The 15,831-nt window shown below is 38.8% G+C and overlaps 1 pseudogene; it reads right to left on the reverse strand.

Moving 5' to 3' along the window:
* Positions 1-5,507: 5,507 nt before the first annotated feature.
* On the reverse strand, positions 5,508-12,438 carry LOC123811258 (annotated as a pseudogene).
* Between the last annotated feature and the right edge of the window lie 3,393 nt (positions 12,439-15,831).

The following is a 15,831-nucleotide window of genomic DNA, read 5'->3' on the forward strand; positions in this document are numbered from 1 at the left end:
TGACACCACTGAACTTTAGGTTGCTTTTCAATAAAAATCTATTCCTTGACTAACAGTAAAGAACTTGCATTGGAAAAATTAGCAAGTTTGATGCTGATACAATGAGAGGAAGCAGTCCCTTGAGCATATTTTGGGCTTGTTTTAACCAAATTAGTTTCAGTTTTGGTGAAATCAAAGTTTTCATTGTTTTTCAATGATGTAGAGACACATTACTGTTTCATTTATTTTATATCGTCTTGATTTCAGTGTTCTCAAGGGCTCTGGTCATAGACTGAGGAGAAAAGAGACTGAAGGCCATTAGCATTTGTTGAGTTCTGATCATGTGCCAGGCAGAGTGCTCAGGGTTTGAATAGTCTCACATAGGATGTGGGATAAATAAGAACAGAACTGTTAAATATGTGGGTCAAATGTAAGCATTTCGAGACTCTACAATGCAACAAGCTGTAGCCCCTTTCTCTCCTATCCACTCATGCATTCATTCATTAACATCCCAATGCTGTGGGGCACTTTTGTCATAACAGCCCAGCATGTGAGGAAAATCAAGATGGTGAAGTTAATGTCCATTCTACAAGAAGCATATGTGTGAGAGCAGTGCTCAAACAAGCCTACATGAAGTATAAGTGACAACATATGACATACAAACATTTCATAGTCCCGCAGTTTGGTTATAATTATACATTTAAAATCTAAGGCTAAATTTTGAAAAATGTATTATAGTACTATAACCTACATGGATATTTGTGTTGGCTGAATAGTCATTTATTGCTAGAACTAGAGTGAAGGTCTATTTATTATAGTAGGCATATATTTATTACACTAGCTCTTAAAAAGAAATTTCTTACTATTTTAGTCTTTTCTCTCATTTAATAGGGAAAAATAAAATGAACATAAGATAAATAACACACAAAAGGAGGCATAAGAGTACAAATTAGTCCATTGTAATTGGTAAGAATAGTAGACATATATGCATTTGGAGAACTGGAATGATAGGCCAATAGGTTGTGTAGTTGTATATAAGTTTTTTTAAACCACATGACATATTGTGTCATTTTGAAAGTAACTACAAGTGTCATTTAAATACATTTATTCCTTTGACAAAATAGGTATGAAGTAGCCAAATGACAGCCTTTAGAATGCCTGGAATCCTACTATGTCTGTTTTTAAAAAGCCAAAGGAAAATCAATTCTGCCCTCTGGTGTAATAAAAACAAGTCATTGCAACTCTTTCTTTTTTTCCTTCAAACAAAAAATAACACCGAATCCAGTTATTCCTCATTGTTGAAAGGTCCTCATGCTATTCCAGCTGACTGGCTTTTCCCAGGTAATTTAAGATTGTTACAGATTTTTAAAAAGTTTTTTATGGGAATGTTACTAAAAGAGTCACTTACTGCCTGCAGTAAACCCACCGCATTGTTCTTTGGTGACTCAGCATGCTCATTATAAGCATGCATTAACTCACTGTCTCTAACTCAGAGATTACCTCAGGGTTCAGTGAGAACTGGCCCTGCTCTGAGTAGCCCATGGACTGTATTTTTCTGGTTTGTTGCACACAATGTTCGAACCTCTGTTCCGTGCAGCATTGCTGCCTCATTCCGGAAGTCGGCCAGGCATCTGGAGTTGGGTAACCTAAAACCTGTTTGCAGAAACCTGAAGCCATGAGGCAGAGATGGGTTTGATAGAAACAGGTAGTCTCCAGATGCAGAAGCAAACCCAAAAAGTAGAGCAGAAAATCAACAGGGTAAATAAATAGGGAACTCTCAGGGCACAGAAGCAAGGAGGACACCAAAAGAATGACAACGAAGAGAAGGGTTGAGATGCAACCAAAGAACTGTATGAGAGTTCCAAGTACCTATAACCCAGAAGAAATCCTGCCACTTCTTGAGCAGGGCTCAAGTTCACATTCACTGAGCTCCTTTAAATCCTGGCCTTCCCTCATCATTGTCACAGGGAACAAACTTCCATAGGAAGATAAGCAGCTGGGAGCAGATTACAAATACAGACTCTCTGGCTGGGTTTTCCTGAGATGGTGAAGCAGTAGGTGGGAAATAGGGCCTCTGAGGCTTCGTTTTTTTTTTTCTTTAAAAAAAAAGCCCACAGATCACCTCGATCCAGAAGATACAAAGCCCCCAATCTGAGAAACAAAATCAATTCCTAAAATCCTATAATTCAAAGTTGTTTACCACATGCCTGAATTGAATAGATATTAGATTTGCAACATCCAAGTTATGAGTGGTCTCTTACATTTAGTGACTCCTTTATCTAGAACCTTATTCTCATGAACCTTATTGATGTTATGTCGAGTAGCAGTAATGCTGTTTAGGAAATAATTCTTTAAAAATAAATGAAGTAAAACTTAACATTTCCATTCCCCCCCATGATGTTTCCTCCAGTAAAGCAACATAATGGTAAAATTACTCCTAAGAGCTCTGACACTGGGAGTAAATTTGTAAAATAAGAAGATGAGACTCAAGGAAATCAATTTAAGCATTAAGAATTTAGTTCTCAATAAATATTCACCTAGAGCGCTTTGCAGTGTCTACTTGTAAATGGACCCAATTCTGTGAGACAAACATTTTGTGACTCATCATTCATCTAGCTTGTAAACTTAATTTCATTTAAAAAACTTTTGAAGTTTCTTTAAAATTTGTCTATTTTATCAATGTATATAAACTTAAAATGACAATGCAGAATGATTTTTCCAAATACTTTTTCCACCAAAAGTACATGTTTCATATACAGAAGAGAAATCAGTAGTTCTTTTCTCTTTAATAATTTCTTATGAATCATTACTAGGATAGATCTTAGAGCAGATTGCATTTAGAGTTTTTGTTTCTGTAAGTGCAGTTTTGCTGCAATCCCTGAAACCAGTGGCTACAGGGAGGCTGGTCTTGCATTCCATTTTCCCCAGGGAAGTCCCGGTTTATGCCTGTTCTTCCAGCGTTCTGTTTACTTAATGCTCCTTTCACTCTCAAAGATCTCAATTTGGATGATAGAGTTAGGTAAATAGTATCAACTCACAAGTAAATAATATTCTTCCTCAGATTTAATGAAAGCTTTACTTTTCTTTCCAGAAAAAAAAAAGCTACATTTAAAAAAAAATAAAACATCTTAAGTATGTTTAAGAAAAGAAATAGATGCTTCTTTCTATATAATTTTGGAAATAATAATTAAAATGCAAATTTTTGGAAAGTCTCCTTTAGTGCTTGAAAACTAGAAAAGCTGAATTTGACAAAAATTTGTATGCTTTGCAAGAATGCTTTTTACATTAAAAAATTTTATTTTATTTTATTTTATTTATTTATTTTTAGAGAGAGTGGAAGGGAAGGAGAAAAAGAGGGGGAGAAACATCAACGTGTGATTGACTCTCATATGCCCTGTATTGAGGATCTGGCCTGCAACCCAGATACATGCCCTGACTGGGAATCGATCCAGCGACCTTCTGGTTTGCAGGCTGGCACCCACTCCACTGAGCCACACCAACCAGGGCTGTTTCTCACATTTTTAAAGACTTGTGAAAAAATCAAAGAAAGGGTACTTTGTGACACCTGGATGTTCTATGAGGTTCAAGTTTCAGTGTTCGTGAATAAAGTTTTATTGGAACATGGCCACACCCTTCCCTGTGTATATTGTCTCCAGCTGCTCTTGTGATACATGGAAAGGGTGAGTAATTATGACAGAAACCACAAAGCACATGAAGCTTAACTATATCTGGTCCTATATACTAAAAGTTGGCTGATGCCTGCTTTAGAACATCATGATGCACTTAATCTTTCTGGTAGGATATAATCAGTGCACCATGTAGTGTGGATCCAGTGTGATGAAATAATTAGTGAACTAAAAGTAATGAACAAGCAATACATACACATATGCATACATGTACAGAAAGTCTTAGAAGGTTCCATTTCAATGCATGAAAATTCCAAGAAAGCTTTAAATAAAAAATATTTTAATCTAAAAACTAATGTAAAAAAGTAAAAAAAAATACACATCCCTCTTAACACTGCATACAAATTTTTCTCTGAATCAAAGGGGAACATGCAATGATTAGTTTAAGTCTTAACCTTGAGATTGAAGAGTTGCTGGGTGCTTTGAGCTTATTAGCACAGGGTTATTGGAGGCTGTTGCAGAAGGGGCAGGTGATTATTGAAGACATGTTTTACAGGTAGCAAGACCAAGGCTAAAGTCATGGCACACCTTCACCTGTCAGAGCTTGGCACCTCAGCACCCTCTTTACTCTGAGGTGCCATCTTACACTCTCCAGAGAGACTGGCAGGTAGCATGAGTGGGGCAATCTAAAATCAGCTCACCACAGAAAGATGATGTACAGCGTTGTCAGGCTCTTGGCAGTCTCCAACACAGCTCTCCCCTTACTAGTTCCAAAGTACAGGTATTTGATGAAGGGGGATTGGTATATGGAGTACACTTACAAATCCTAATCCCACCTGAAAAAATTTCTAGCTGGAGAGGAAAAGATCATAGTGGATGTAATGTTGCCAATAAAGCCTGAGCACTGCAGCTCTTGGTTTCTCAGTGTCTCTCCGTGTCTTAATCTCTGAGACCTGAGGGCATTTCTATTCTCCTGCCAGGGAGAGAGTCTCTGTGTAGAATCTAAGCACAGTGCACAACTGAAGGAAATAATTGAATTAATGTTCTAATGATGTTCCAGTTTAAAAAATGCCTCTAGTTCATAAAATGTCTTGGTAATTAAGGGAAAAAATATTATTATGGAATATTCTATTTATTACTTTGGTTTACACATTTTATTAATCCTGGGCATATACAGTCTAATTTAAAACAATGACAATAACAATAGTGTTATCATAGGAAATGAGCTTAATAGGAAACGAGACAATGCAGAGCTTGTCTTCATGATCTAAATGGCCAGATAATGGCCCTCAATTTTTCTACAGATTATCAACCTTCCTGCTCACTAGTAATCCTTTGAAATGCTATGCCTTCAGGCATAATAATGCTTAATTATGTAGACTGAATGAGCAAAATAAATCTTAAACTTTTCCTGTTTCCATGACTATTAAGTCTAGTTTTAATAACATCTTCTCCTTGCCTTTGACTATCAAGTTAATGCAGGGTATACTGCCCCTTGTGCCTATTGGCCTCAGTTAATATTTGATTGGTGAATGAATGAATAAGTGGGTCATTAAACCACTCCAGATGTCAAGGCCCTGACACCAGTTGGGTAAGAGCAGCAGGAGCAATCTTTGAGGTTGGCTTGTCAGCTGGCTGGCGGGGATCCAGCTAATTGTCTTGGTGCGGCTCCACAGAGACTGTTGGAGTGACATGTTTCTCATCATGTGGTGTAAGAATGGAGGTGGGGAGAGGTCATTTCTTAATTCACACCTGGAAACCCAGATTGTGAGTAGGAAGAGCCTGCAGAGCAGGTGGCATGTGCTCGTGTCCCTGGGCCCACACCATTGCTGTTTCAGTTCAGTCTGTTACAGCTGCAACTGGGCCTTCAGAATCAGGGAGGGTGTTTGTCAGGGTGTGTGGTCATTGCCAAGTGTCCTCCTCATTGCACGTTGAACGTGCCTGGGCAGGGGTCCAGGGGGAAGACTGCATACCCTATACAGAGAAAACAGGTAAAAAGGATCTTTCGGAAATAAAAGTCCACTGAAAGTAAATTTTATAGAACCAGAGGTTGTTTTGAAAGAATTTGGTCTGTCTGTAGCTGAACTGCTTAGGGAAATTCCACAATGTTCCTGAATGTAGGATTTCTTGCAGGTTGTGTTTGGTCTTTTACCACCTCTGCATCCACACTCTGTGAGGCCTGGAAACCACCCTCTCTTTCCATCATCCAGCAAATCCCATCCAATGCCAAATCCCATCCTTCTAGCACCAAAGTGCCTGTTGCTCCAATGCTCCATTGTTCCCACAATGCTCCATTGTTCCCACCTTCCCCCAGGCTCTCACTGGGTCCCTCTCAGACTTCTGCAACAGCCTCTGAATAACAGGGGCTGCTTTTCCCTCTGGTCCCTGTACATTGCAATCCAGGCTATTTGTAAAAGCTCCATGCTGATCATTCCACTGCCCTTCTCAAAAGATGTGGTGTCCTCTGCACCTCGTCTGCAGCCTGCCCAGATGCTCTGCTGGCCTTGACAACTCAGCCCACATTCCAGCAACTCTGACTGCCTTCCCAGTATCAATCCCAACTCTTTCATTCAGGTCCCCAGGCTAGCCCTGTTCTGTCTACACTGTTTTCCCCAATCCTTTCAATGATTCTCTGAAGCTTAGCTCAGATATTACCTGCTTTCTGAAGCATTTCCCTCTTCCATGTGCCCTTTTTAAGTTCTTTCTACCAGCCTTTGTCCCAGCACCATCTGATGACTTATTTAAATGCCTTCTGGGGGGAGAAAGAAAACTTACCTCCACTCTTCTAGGTTCTTTCAGCTGGTCTAATAATATACATAAACCAGATTAACAAAAGAAAGTGACCAAATTTAATTACACATGTGGGTATGGGAACCCCATATACAGGACAGAGCCAGAGACCCCACCTACATGAGAGTTTAAGAGACAGAGAGTGAAAAGGAGGTATATATAACATTCTGAGCTAAGCATTAGGTACAGCACCTGGAGGCTTCAGAGGGAAGGAAGGTCATGCACAAGATGATAAAAAGAGCAGATGTTCAGTAATTAGATGTTTTCCCTGCCCTGTAGACAGGTCATAAAAAGTTATTTCTAGTGATAACACCTGTCATGAGCAAAGCCCCTAATTTAAATTCTTTAAGGGAGAGGGGAAAACTCTCATGAGCTCACAGGGTCTAGATTACCTTCAGCTCAAAATAATTCACATGCCAAAGTGGCACATCTTAGGGAGACCTATTCTGAACTCTTTGACCTTTCTCCCTCACCCACCCCATCCTGAACAGAGCCAATGCCTAACACAGTGACTGACACATATGCTCAACAGATGAACACTGAGTGACCAAGAAGTACTAGCAAAAGATGGTACCCACTAGATTTTCTTGACCTGGTTGAACATTAGAAGCCTAGGGAGTTTTCACATATGCCCAAGTCCTACTCTAAGAGACCCTGGCTAATTTAATTATTAAAAATTTGCCAGGTTGTTATACAGTACAGCAATGACTAAGAATATGGACAATTCCCTCATTTAATGATGAGAAAACTGAGGCCAGTAGGACCTAAATGACTTGCCCAAACGCATAGTTGAGTAATGGCAGAGCCCAATTTGGAATCTAAATGACTCAACTCTCCTTGTTAAGAATGAAGTAGCTGAATATCCAAGGATAGGGTTCCCAAACAGGATAAGACACTGTAGTAGTGTCCCAAGCATGGTAGCAGTCACACAGTTACCATCTATCTTAGTATGTTTGGACTTCTGTAACAGAATATCACAGATTGGGTGGCTTATAAACAACACACAATTTATTTCTCACAGTTTTGAAGGTTGGGAAATTGAAGATCAAGGTGTGGGAAGATTTGGCATCTGTGGAGAGCCCACTTCCTGGTCCATAGACAGCAGTCTTTTTGCTGTGTCCTCACATAGCAGAAGGGGAACAAGCTCTCTGGGGTCTTTTTTACAAGAGCACTAATCCCATTCATGAAAACTCTACCTTCATGACCTAATCACTTCCCAAATGCCCCACCACCACGTAATCACACAGATATAGGTTTCAATGTAGGAATTTTTGGAGGGACACAAACATTGAGTGTACAGTACAACCTCAGGCTGGAAGAGGTAAGGGGAGGGGGTGTCTCCCTGAACCTGGAAGAGAGAGGAGTGCAGAGGTGGCTTGAGGGGAGCAGTAACCATGTCTTGAAAAGACTGGGCAGCCTGAGATGACTTTGTAGGGGGAAACCAAGGAACTCTCTGCTCCTCCCATCCCCAAATTCTATCTAGCTAATAATTATAACTTCAATTCCATTTTGGAAGCCATATACCTCTAGGCCAGTGCTGCCTTTACCACATAATACTAAAAGGATGCTTGCTGAGCGTCTAAAACTATTCTGTTTCCTCCTTCCATGGTGTCACATTTCACTTCTACCTTATGGCCTTATTTTATACACATTTGTCCAAAAGGGCTCTCGATCACAGTAATAGGTTAGAGGAAACAGCCCAGAACACTAGACTGGGAGATTGGAGCCTAGATGTCCAGTGGCCAAACACTGGCCCTGTGACTCAATTTCCATGACTTCAGAACAGGGATATATCTATTTCACTGGTATATTCTGAGGCCGAACAAGGAATTTGAAAAGCATGATGCAAAACAAGGACAATATTACAGGCCATATATGTACCACTGAGAGAGAAACATTTTTTTAATAATTAAAGAACATGTTACATAGGTTATTCTATGTAACTAATAGTTGTTGCAAGTACAGACCTATAAATTCTGCCCTTGAAATCTTGGCTCATTCAGTCATCACTACCCACAAATGAGACTTATATTAATACTAGTTGATAGATGAGAAGACAGGTTCCCAGAATTGAAGGAGGTCACTTCAGAGCAGCAGGAGCACATCAGCTGGGGCCACAGGACTCCTTGCATTTTAAAAGGTGGTGGAACACTGAAGCATGTGCTTAATTAGCAAAAAGCTGCTTGTTGGGGACATCGAACATTTTCACTTCACTCACCATCTAAATTGTCTTTTTTTCTGGCTACACACATCACTCCTTCTATACTCTGTCAGTCTTCATTGTTAAATGAGGCAGTAACTCCTCGAGTTGGGACATTTTACTTCTAACACGTCTGATGTGAACTACTACTAAAAACACTAGACTGATGTTCACTTCCTGTATATTTTGGATAGGCCCTTCTGACTCCTCCTTCTTAAAGAAATACACTGTCTTTCAGTGAATGGACACTGGCTCCAGGCAGAGACGAGTTCGAATTCTACCTTCACCCCTGCTCTCGGCCGTGAGCAGCTCATGTAGCCTCCCGAGCTCTGACTCCGGACACTCATCATCTATAGATAATTTACATGGAGCCCCAGCACAGCCCCTGCACTTAAGATAATGACTTCATTTCATTTCATCACCTTTGTGCTTCTTCCTATTTTACGTTTCTTGTTATTCTTGCAGTCTCCCAAAATAAAAGAAGTTAATAAAATGTTGAGTGGATCCAAAGCTGTTGTCCAAACCACGCGCCCCTCCATCTCGTGAAATACTTTTTTTTTTTTTTTTAAACAAATCAGTTCAGTTTCTGGCCCTAGACTTAAAGCTGCCTTCTTTCAGGAGGCAGATTCGCGACATTAACGTGGGCGCCATCTCCTGGTTATTTTGGGAAGACGCACCTATCTCGTAGGGTTTTCTAACCACAGGCAACCAAATTCAAGTATTATTATCACATACCTTTTAGAGAAATAGGCAGAGTAGCAACTCAAATAGAATCTCAACTTCTTTGTATCTTAGCATCTTTGTTTGAACTTACTATAATTCCATGGCTGAAAGATAAAATAATTGTTTAGTTATTTTACAAAATGATTTTTATTCGAAGAGTTGAGCTTTTAAAAAGTGGTTAAAACATTGTAGAAAATAGCAGATGATGATTAGATCTGGAGTCTGTAATCAATATTCATGTTCTGGGCTGGATGAGCACGTTAGTGATTTTGAATGAGGTCTAATTCTTCTGCTCCCCAGCCCTTCCAAAGCAAAGCAGCTCCATTTATACAGATATGAAGGCTTTCTTGGGAATGGGGTGGTTGCCTCCTAAGTAATATATTTCTTCATGAAGCAGGCGATGTGTGAGGAGAACCACTCACCGGACACCCCCTTTAGAGGTCACTGCTCTCTCTCCTCAAGAAAAACTTGGTCCAGCCTTTCAAACAACTTCTGGAAGCCTGGGAACCACATGGTAAGCAATGAGCAGACCTTTTCTCCAGCAAAACCCTGTGGAGAAGAAGCCTTCCTAAGGGAGAAGACTTCTGCAGGGAGAGCAGACAAACAAGATGTGAATAACAAAAGAAAGGGCCTCCAGAAACACTGAGTAGTGGGGGCATGCTGGCTATCAGACTGAGAAGTCAAAGCCTTCCTTGTGCTGCTGAGGTAGACAGGTATCTCAAGTGACACAGCTAGGAAGCTTCATGTTGTCCATCTGTGAGATCAAGCTGTCACCAGTGAGGGAGACAAAGGATGGAGGATGAGAGATGTACATGAGGTATAAGACGTGTAACTGTCACTTTTACTCCACATACCCCGCTCTGGCTTCACACAGCTTCCCCTAGCATAGCCTCTTAAAATATAGGAGTTGAGATTATTTGGGTACCTGAGTCCCTTCTTTTTAACATGTTTTTCAAAGGTCAGCTGACACATTCATTGTGGTGCATGCACAGCTTCCTGGTGCAGAGGACAAAGTACTTGTTCTCTTATGTGAAAATCATAAGAACCTGTAGTCCAGAAAGTCACTAACAGATAGCTATTAATAAAAAACTGTTGCCACTTAAGCCTCAAAATTTTGATAAAGTATTCCCAACTTCTAGCTGTTTTATTTTCATCATTCCTAAAGCGGGTTACTACAATCAACCTGATGTAATCTTACATTTCAACAATAAATTATCTTAGCAATTATGCCAAAGTAGCATTGACAAAGAAAGGCTTTCTGTGGTCATTTTCAACTGAATTTATGTTTATGTGTTTGTTTAATGGCTGAGGCTAGTTTTTGGCTATGCTTAATTTAAGTTTTTTTCTAGGAAAAAATTTTTTACCTCCAAGGCTATATTCCCTTTAGATCACTGTTTCCACAGCCTGGCCTCAGTTCCCACATGTTCACATGGAAACTTCACTTTGCTTCTCCAGCCCAGGCCTGTCCTCAGAGCTCTGGACGCATCAGAACATCAAACTGCCTAATCAGTTATCACCTCCAAGGTTTTGCAAACTCATTGTAGTCAAAGCCATTTTCATGATTTTTCATCCCTGTCTGGTTCCTCCACTTCCTCCCACCACCACTGCTTTCCCCTCTCCTACATTGCTCCTTATGCACTAAACTTACATTCCTATTTCACCATGTAGTTGCACAACACAAAACACCATCCTGAATTCCATTCTCTCTTAGAGCTTCATGTTCATTTCCTTTAAATACTTGTTCATTTTAATTTGCAGTTGATTCATTCCTCCATCTTCATGACCATCACCCTAGTCCAATCTGCTATAATTTCTTTATTTTTAATATAATTTTAGTTTTTAGCATATATTTTAATTGGTGACACAAAGGCACAAACCCCAAAGTTCATAATATATAGAATAGTATACACTGAAAAGTATTCTTCTCCGGGCTAGTCCTGGAACCAACCTATTACTCTCCCCCAGGCATTTCAGGCTGCCAGGTCCTTATGTGTCCTTGCAGTGTAGTCCAAACATCCAAGTACTTTATTATGCAACTTGAGTTTTCTTTTTAACATAAACAACTTTATTTACTAATGTGTAAAAGAAAGGCCCTAATTAAACTAACACTTGGAAGTAGTTGCATGTAAAATGTTTGTGATAAGATAACTGAAGACAGTGAAAACAAATAAACAAATGGAGAGATTTGCTCATTGCACAGAGCTTGCTTAGTGTCACATTTAATTCCTGTCTGGATGATGAAATTTTTACTCTGCTTTTTTGTAAGACCCTGGAACGGATATTATTGTTCATGACACATTCCACCACTGACTTCTCATCATCCAAACTTCTTGTTATTGTGCTTTCCTCCCCATCCAATTTCTCATGTTGACCCAATATGCCATTTATGAAGTCAAGATGGTCTGAGTTTTTCTGCCATCAACTGTAGTTTCTTCAAACTTCTCTCAGGTTACATGAAAACTGCCTTGTTTTCAATGTGCTCTCAGTTTTCATGATGAGACTCTTGACATTAGAAGTGATAACTGTCTGGTTTGGCCACAGCACCCATTTTTCACAAAGCCATTCCTACTCCTACTCCTTCATGTGCTCATGGAAGTCTCTCTTCTCCACTAAGTGCCACCTTCCTACCAACTGCTGAGTGGTGGTTTTGGTGGGTGCAGGCCACGTGCAGGGTGAGCAGAGAGTGCGGTGCAGTGAGCTGGCCTCCTTGTTTTTTTTATTTTTATTTTTTTATTTTTTAATAATTTTTTAAAGATTTAATTTATTTATTTTTAGAGAGGGAAGGGAGGGAGATAGAGAGAGAGAGGGAAACATCAATGTGTGGTTGCTGGGGGTCATGGCCTACAATCCAGACATGTACCCTGACTGGGAATCGAACCTGCCACACTTTGGTTCGCAGCCCACACTCAAGGTTTTTTATTTTTTAATTAAAATTTTTATCTTGGTGCTCATTCCATAAAGTTTCTTTATTCCTTAAACAGCTGCATGTTACCCTGTTATAGAAATAAACTGCAATTTAACTAGCCTTCTATTGACAGGTTTTTGGTTATTGTATTTTTGTATCTGTAAAATAAATTCCTAAAAGTAAAGTTACTAGAGTAAAAGCAAAGTTACCGTCATTTCTCCTGGAAGCAAGAGCATCCCAATTGATGTTTCTTCATCCACTCTTGACCTTTGTGATTCCTTCTGTACTCTTCAGCTGGAGTATTTACTTTTCCATGCAAGTGCCCAGTTGTACCAGAACCATTTGTTGAAAAGGACTCTTTTCCCTTACTGAATTATATTATGCCTCTGTCAAAAATCAATGGACTCTCTCTTTTCCTTTCTCTCTCTCTCTCTTTCCCTTCCTCCTTCCCTCCCTCTCTCTCTCTGTCAGAACTCTATTTTGATATATTGATCTACATATCTAATCATAAACAAATTTCAAACAGTCTTGGTTAGTCTAACTTTTACTATCCTAGGTCTTTGCTCAATGTAATTTTAGAATTAGCTTCTAAATTTCTATCAAAGAAGGGAAGAAAGAAAACCCTAAATATCACCCACAACAAACTCCTACTGGGGTGTTAATTGGGATTCTATTGAATCTGAATAGATCAATTTGACAATTTAGAGAAAATCAATTTAGGGAGGATTATATCTTAATAATATTGAGTCTTCCAAGAAATGACATAATGTATCTCATTTTATGTGGTTCTCCTTTAGTTTCTTATATTATTATTTTATAGTTTTTGGCATAGTTTTTGCATATTTTTGTTAAATTTATCCCTAAGTACTTAAAGTTTTCTGATGCTATATTTCTTTTTAATCCTCACCTAAGGATATGTTATTATTGATTTTAGAGAGAGAGAAACATTGATCAGTTGTCTCCTGTACACATCCTGATAAGGGATCAAACCTGCAACCTAGGACCCTGACTGGGAATTGAACCTGCAACCTTTTGGTGTAAGGGATGATACTCCAATCAACTGAGCAACCCAGCCAGGACTAGTGCTGTACTTTTAAAAAATTTCCAATTATAGTTATATAGATATAAATTTATTTCATACATTTGTAATACAAATTCTCAGCAAACTAGAAATACAGGGAAACTTTCTTAATTTAATAAAGGGCATATATGAAATTCTATAGCTGCCATCACACTTAATGGTGAAAGACTAAATGCTCTCCTCATAAGATTCATAACAAGACACAGCTGTTTTCACTCACCACTCCTATTAAGTATTGTACTGGAAGTGCTAGCTAGTGTAATGAGGCAAGGAAAAAAAAAGATACACAGATTAGAAAGGGGGAAATTTTAAAAGCCTTTATTTGAATGTGAAAGGATTATCTATATATTTAAAAAACTCAAAGAATCTATAAAATGTTCCTATAAAAATGATCAGAGTTGCAGGATATAAAGTGAATTGTATTCTATGTGCCAATAATGAATAATTGAAACTTGAAATTTAAAAATATTTGTAATAGAACCAAAGGCAATAAAATACTTAGGTATACATCTAACAAATAATGTGTAGGATCAGTATGATAAAAACCACAAGACACAGATGAATAAATTAAAGAAGATATATAAATGGAGAAATACATGTTCTTGGGCTGGAAAACTCAATATTATTAAGATATTAATGTGTCCCTATTTGATCTGGAAATTCAAGAAAATTCTAATAAAAATCCTAGGAAATTGTTTTGTACAGATCAGTAAACTGGTACTAAATACAGAAAGGCAAAGGAAATAGAAGAGCCAAGCAATTATTGTCAACTGATTTTTGACAAAGGGGCAAAAGCAGTCCAATAGAGAAAGAATAGCGGTTTTGACAAATGGTGGTAGAAAAACTGAATATCCATATGCAAAAAACCCCACAAAACCTCAGTATATACCTAATAACTAATTCAATATTAACTCTAAATGGATTAGACTTAAATGTAAAACATAAAACTATAAAACTTCTAAAACATAGGAAAAAACCTGCATGACCTGGGGTTTCTCACATAGTTTTTATATATCAAACTTGTTAGAAGACAAGTTTGACTTTATCAAAACTAAAAGTTTTTTACACTGTGATAAATACTATTAAGACAATGAAAAGACGAACCACTAGCTATGAGAATATGTTTGTAAATCATTTATCTGATAAAGGACTTGCATTTATAATGCATAAAGAATTCTGTTCTCAGGGAGTTCCAGCCAAGATAGAGGCATAGGTAGAAACCCTTCACTTCCTTGCACAAACTAAAGGAGAATAATGACCAATCTAAAATCAATAAATGACCAGAAGAGCCAGAAAATCAAACTTCATGGAACTCCAACAACCAAGGAATTAAAGAAAAAATCAACCAGAACAACCAGACCAGTAAGAACCAGAGGCAGCAGGCCATGTGGGTGGGGGTGGGTGAAGGCAGAGCTGAGACTCAGAGTTGACAGTGGACTATGATGGTTACTGTGGTGGGAGAAACCCCCAGCCTCACATGAGAGTTCATTGGAAAGCGGGCTAGAGCCGAACAGGCAGGCTGCATTATTTCCTCCCTGGTACCTCCCCCACAGGCAGCACTGCAGCACAGCAAGGAGGGTTGCCCTGCCCTGGTGAATACCTAAGGCCCCACCCCCTTACTACTTAACTGGTGTGCTGAGACAAAGAAATATGGCCCAAATGAAAGAACAGAGCAAAACTTCAGAAAGAGAGCTAAGTGATGAGGGGATAGCCAACGTATCTGATGGAGAATTTAAAGCCCTGGTAATCAAAATGCTCACAGAACTGATTGAACTTGGTCAAAAAAGGAAAAAACTAATGAAAGATGCCCAAAATGAAATAAAGCAAAATATTCAGGGAGCCAAGAGTGACAGGAAGGAAACCAGGACTCAAAGCAATGATTTGGAACAAAAGGAAGACATAAACATCTAATAAGAACAGAGTGAAGAAACAAGAACTCAAAAAAGTGAAGAGAGACTTACGAACATCTGGGACAACCTGAAACATTCCAATATCTGAATTATAGGGGTGTCAGAAGGAGAAGAAGAACAAAAAATTCAAAACTTATTCGAACAAGTAATGAAGGAAAACTTCCCCAATCTGATGAAGGAAATAGACTTCCAGGAAGTCCAGGAACCTCGCAGAGTCCCAAAGAAATTGAAACCAAGGAAGCACACACTAAGGCACATCATAATTGCATTAGCCAAGATTAAAGATAAGGAGAGAATCTTCAAAGCAGCAAGAGAAAAGGAGACAGTTACCTACAAAGGAGTTCTCATAAGGCTATCAGCTGATTTCTCAAAAGAAATCTTATAGGCAAGAAGGGGCTAGAAAGAAATATTCCAAGTCATGAAAGGCAAGGACCTGCATCCAGGATTACTCTATCCAGAAAAGCTATCATTTAGAATGGAAGGGCAGATAAAGTGCTTCCCAGATAAGGTCAAGTTAAAGGAGTTCATCATCACCAAACCCTTATTATATGAAATGTTAAAGGAACTTATCTAAGAAAAAGGAGATCAAAGGTATGAACAATAAAATGACAACAAAC

The sequence above is a fragment of the Phyllostomus hastatus genome, unplaced genomic scaffold (genome assembly GCF_019186645.2).
Source record: "Phyllostomus hastatus isolate PE091 unplaced genomic scaffold, TTU_PhHast_1.1 phas_scaffold_78, whole genome shotgun sequence".
Lineage (NCBI taxonomy): Eukaryota > Metazoa > Chordata > Mammalia > Chiroptera > Phyllostomidae > Phyllostomus > Phyllostomus hastatus.